This window comes from Mustela nigripes, chromosome 2 (assembly GCF_022355385.1).
Source record: "Mustela nigripes isolate SB6536 chromosome 2, MUSNIG.SB6536, whole genome shotgun sequence".
Lineage (NCBI taxonomy): Eukaryota > Metazoa > Chordata > Mammalia > Carnivora > Mustelidae > Mustela > Mustela nigripes.
The window spans coordinates 214,875,593-214,881,411 of record NC_081558.1 but is presented as its reverse complement, the minus strand read 5'-3'; positions in this window follow the sequence as shown (position 1 = coordinate 214,881,411).

Below are 5,819 nucleotides of genomic sequence, written 5' to 3'. Positions count from 1 at the left end.
CACCACTTCCTCATCTCTCCCTCACCACTTCCTCCCTCTCTCCCTCACCACTTCCTCCCTGTCTCCCTCACCACTTCCTCTTCTCTCTCTTACCACTTCCTCCCACCAGCCCTCACTACTTCCTCCTCTGTCTCTCTTACCACTTCCTGCCATCTCTTCCCTGCTCAGGGAGACTGATCCTTACCAGACCTGTGGGGGTTGTGCTTCAGTCAGGCTCTGTCCCTAGCTGACCGGCTGGGCACTACAGTGCACATTTCCGGACGTTCTGAGTGGAGGCTTCCCCATCTGAAAAATGGGAACGACAGTAATAGCACTTCTCACTGACGAGAACTGAATTTGGTCAGCATCCACAGCACATGCCAGGGCCGACTAAAGGTCAGTGATGAAGTAGAGGACGCCGCACGGACGGTGACCGCAGCTGTCATCACTGTTAGTGGTATTACTAAGTTCCCTTGGTCTCACCGTCCTACTATCTCCCAATATTATAAGATGCAAACATCTCCATTCCTGGACCATGGCTTTCCTCGGGTCTCAGTTGTTTTCCATCTGGACTCAGGCTAATTTTCTAATAGTCTCCCTGTGACCTTCTCAAATCCCCTGGTCATTCTCCACTGGGTCCCTGGCAGGGAATGTTTCCAAAACATAAATCTGATCATATCACTTCCTGCTTACCATATGTCAGTGGCTTCCTGTGCCTTCAGGATGAAGTCCAAACACCTCCTGGCTCCAGTTCTTCTGTTCCTGTCCTGCTTCCTGCACACCTGTTCCCAGCACACACACACACAAACACGCACACATGCACACACACCCCCCCCCCCACACTGGCTGACTTAGATGTGCCGCCCCCCAATTAAGGGGTTTATTTCATCAAATTACTGCAACTATTATTTGAATCCCCTACTGAACTGTGAGGTCAGTAGGGACTGTCTAGCCACTTTTTTTTTTTTTTTTTTTTTTTGGTAAATACACAGTGAAGTGTATAAATGCAGTAATCATAAGTGTACAGCTTGATGAATTTCTATATGTGTATGTGTCCTTGTGACTTTTACCCGGATCCAAATAGAGAACACGTCAAGCAGCCCAGAGGCTTCTGAGCGCCCCCCACCTCCTGGTCCATACTTAATCCTCTTTAAGCTCCAGGAGGACTATCATAGCTGCCCTTGGTACAGCAGACCTGGTCTGAATATTTGTGGATGGTCTCCATCAGTTCACTAGAGGAGAAAAGGGATGGTCCACTGACACTCTTGACCATCTATGCCCTTTGCAGTTCTCAGACCAGAGGTATAATAATGCCCAACTTCAATTTAATCAAAGTACTGGCCACCATGATAATGAGTTTATTCAAAATGTTTCCACAGGTCCGGCTGCAGACCGTAGCGATGGCAGATGTGGTTCTCTGTGCAATCCTTGTCACACCAGCTCCATGCTTCATTTTATCACCTCAATGATCTGTAAGGTAAGAAGAGCAGGCATGATTTTTCATGTTCCAAGGCAAGAAACTGAGATGCCAGATAGTCTGAACTCCTCTGGGCATACCAGCCCCAGAGGGGCTTTTGGTGCCTATGGTGCTCGGCCATTTCTGTTGGGACACGTTGCCCATGCCTTCTGTTTTTTGATTTCAGGCTTCTTGGGTCCTGTTATGGGGTCACTTGTGTCTCCCCCAAACCACGTGTTGAACCTCTAACCCCCAGTATATCTGAATGCAGCCTTGTTCAGCAGCAAGTTGCAGATGTGAGTAAGATGTGAGTAAGATGAGGCCATACTGGGTCATGGTGAGTTCCTCATTGAATATGACTGGTGTCCTTATAAGAACAGCAGGAGAGACACACATATGCAGAGGGAGAAGCCACGTGAAGCTATAGATTGCAGTGGGGCATCTACAAGCTAAGGAGACTGAGGACTGGGGGCCACTAGAGGCTGGAGAGGCAGGAAGGATTCTCCTATGTGCTTCGAAGGATGGCCCTACCAATGCTGTGATTTTGGACTTCTGGCCTCTAGGACCGTGAGGTAGAAAATTTCCGTGGTTTTACATCATCTGCTTTGTGGTACTTGTTTCAACAGCCTGAGGAGGACCCCAGGTCCCATTTAGGCAACTATTTGTCCTCTTGGTCAGGAAGGAGGAGTAAGCCTTGGTTGACATTTGCACGTGAAGTTCCTCTTCAACCATCCCATCTATGGGCAACCCAATCCGTCCTTTAGAACATGGCTCAAATGCCACCAATTCAGAGATGCTCTTCTTGATCCCAGAGAACATGGAAGAGTAGACCTCAGAATTCAGATGCTGCTGCTCCACGGATATCTGTTGTTTCTTACTTAGCATAATTCAAGGGGGCGGAGAGTAGCCTCCTTGACTTTGCTTCTCTTCTGCTGGGGAGGCTGACCCAGATCGATAGGAAGACAGTGGGGGGCCAGGGATCCCCCTTTCTTCTGTTTCTTCTGCCCCTCCACCTGCTTAGGGCCAGTTTCAAATTTTACCTGCAGAATCCCCAGAACTTCCGAGGGAGTTTTAAAATTAGAGCTAAAACCTAAATGTATTTGATAAAGTTCCTGGTGTCTGCTTGATCAGAGGGGAACTTCCCCTTGCCTTGACTCAGTTTTGTACATTGATATATTTTTTAAAGATTTTATGTATTTATTTGAGAGCGAGAGAGAGAAGGAGAGAGCTCGCACAAACAGTCAGGGGACAGTGGGAAAGGGAGAATCAGGATCCCCCCTGAGCAAGGAGCCCGATGCAGGATTCCACCATTCCACCATTCGTGGTATCATGACCTGAGCCAAAGGCAGCTGCTTCATCAACTGAGCCACCCAGGTGCCCCAACATCTTTTAAAAAATATTTTGTTTATTTATTTGTCAGAAATAGAGAGAAGGGGACAGGGGGAGCAGCAGGCATAGGGAGAAGCAGACTCTCCGCTGAGCAAGAAGCCCGACACATGGTATTCGATTCCAGGATTCCAGGATCATGACCTGAACCAAAGGCAGATGTTTGACTGACTGAGCCCCCCAGGGACCCCTGCGTGTTGACACCTTAACTGAACCTGAAGGCTCAGCTAGGTTGCGATTTCCTCCAAAGTCTTCTCGGAGGGTGGGTGGGAAGCACTCTCTTTCTCTGAATTTCCCCATGATGTTCTGTGCACACACCCTAGAGTGGGTTTTGCTTTCTCCCCACATTACAGACCCACGTTCCATTCCCTAGCTGTTTACTGAGAGTGCCTGCAGGCCAGGCACTGTGCCAGATCTCGGGGGCCGCTTTTTGAGCAGCACAGATAGAGTGCCTGACTTCATGGAGCCCACAGTTTTGTGTGCTTTTATATTGGAATTTGCGCTGGAAGTATCTGTGAAAAGAGTACCATGTTAGGCACATTCTAGGTCATTGTTCACCTCCTCAGTCTGTGGCAGATGCGTTAGGCTGGCTTCATGGGGGTTTGCCCTGGGATCCTGCCTCCTGGAAGGACCTGCCTTTGGGGTCAAAAGTTCTGCTGCTGCCATCTTGAAAATTTTATTACTTTTAAAAATTTAAAAACTTACTACTTTAAAAAATTACTTTTGTTCCCTAAAAAAAAAAGAAAAAAAAAAAAAAAAAAAAAACTCCTGCGTTTGTGGTTCCTGCACTGTCCTGCCTTCTGCCAGCTTCTCAGGAAGGGTTCTTACCTGTCCCCTCCCTCCATGGTGCCCTGGGTCATGACCAGGCCACCCCTACCCGCGTCCTGCAATCACGCCACTCTCCCACTGGACAGCATCTAGGTAATGTTGGAAGAAGAGGCCCGGATTCTGCCGTTGCCCTCAGTCGGCCTGGTAGGGGCCCGGGTGTGCTCACAATGAGTGTTGAGATTCCATATGCACATGGCCTGGTGTTTTAGTGCAGGGCTGAGTCTCCACGGTTCCTGCCCTAGGATGCCCTTGTGGTGGTGATCTATTCTTTGAGACACTTGAGTAGGGCCAGACCCTTACCCTTTCTCATCCTTATGCAACTGCTTCCCAGCTTGGAGATGGAACCTCCTTGAGGATCTCCTGGCCCGTGTGCATTGCCTTAGAAGCCTGTGGGGAAGGGGAAGCCGGGTGGAGGCGCAGTGCATTGGCCCATGGAGGGGGTCATATGCGACCTCTTGGTGCTGTATTGAGTCTCAGGCACTTGCTGGGAACCATTCCCATGCCCAGGGGAGTGTGGCATTAAATAGGAAATAAAAACCACCATGACGAGTTGAGACAAACTGAGAATGAAAGGGCAAAGTTTCATATTTTAGGAGCTTTAAAAGTGCTTTTTCCTTTTGGAGCTCCCCATTCTCATTTTGCTCAGGATCCTGTGGCCAGCCCTGCTTCCGGACAGGTCGACAGCCATGCAGGGGCTGATCACAGGGACCACACGTGCTAGGGATTTGCCATCAGATCTTCCCAACCACACCGGTGAGGAACCTTGATCATTTCCATCCTGCCTATGAGGCCCAAGCTGTGCCTCCGGTAAGTGACCAAATCGAGCCCTGATGTGAGTGTTGTCTGACCCTGGTCCTCGAGCCCCTGGCCATGAAGGCTGAGAGGAGCCTGGCGCAGGCTGGTGTGCAGTTAAGATTTTGTGGACTGAATGCACGGGTGGAGAAGCTGGATGTGGGAGCAGAAATCACGCCATCACCTGCCTTCCGGGACTGCATTCAGGAAAGAGCCGAGCGTGAGCGCCGGACTCGAGCAGGGCCAGAGGACACGGGGGTACGTGGTCTGGCAGGGCTGGGCCTGCGGTCCTGAGTGGGCGGCAGCACGTGACCACCTGCCGCTGCAGAGCAGTGGCGAGCGCAGCCTCCCCGGCTCAGCTGGCCCTTCCTCCCACGCAGGGCCTGGCCATCTTGTGCCCAACTCTGGTAAAGCACCATTTTGTTTCTGCCTCACCATTTGCTTTTCCTGTTCTTTTGCGAGCTGTTGTAGGTGGGCAATATTCCCCTTTGGCTCCGGAGGGAAACAGGGGGCCAATGCCCCGGAAGCCCTCTCACATCTCCCACGAGACCGCCCCAGATGCTTCTCCTCAGTCTTTCTTGCCCTGTCTCTGAGCATTCTACCTTGGATCCTAAATTGGGGTGCCTTCCAGCTTTTTTTTTTTTTTTTCAAAGTGATAAAATATGGATGCGTGCCCTTTTTAAAGCCTTTATTTTAATATTATTATGACTTCCAGAACCATACAGAACATTCAGGAAATATAATCATGCTGACTTTTCACAGTAATGTGGAAGGGGTTATATGTTTGGAATTAACCCAAATTATCAGCAATTTTAATCAGGTTTTTTTTTTTTTTTTTTCACCATTCAGAGAGCAAAATTAGAATTGCCTGTGTTTCTGTTTGACAGTGTATTTGAGATAATTAAAAATTAGCCTGTGAAACCATAGAGATCTTTAGAGGAGCAGGAAGGATTTGGAGGCAGCCTTTCCCTCCAGGCAAATGAACTGGACTTTTATGAGAGTAAATACGAAATCTGAATCCAGCTGCACATTTTATTAAAACTGCTAACGTTTCATGGTCACCTCTGCTTAGCCGGCCGCCTTCCGGAATAGTCACCCCTGGCCGTATCTTATTAGCAACCTGCAAGAAAATAACTAAAAATAATCGGCTGTTGAAATGATTATTTAAGCCTCTAAGAAATGCATCCTGATGACTGTGCGTGACTGTGTGCTGGCTGCGCTCTCCTCCGTCCTGCCTCCAGCCCGGCTCCACTTCTCGGCTGCTGCTTTAAGACCGCAGAGCGCCCCAGCGGCCAGAGGCAGGGGAGGGGGTCCCCGCTCGCCTCCGCGCTGCTCGCTCGCTCGCTCGCTCGCCCCGCGCCCGCCCGCCCGCCCGCCT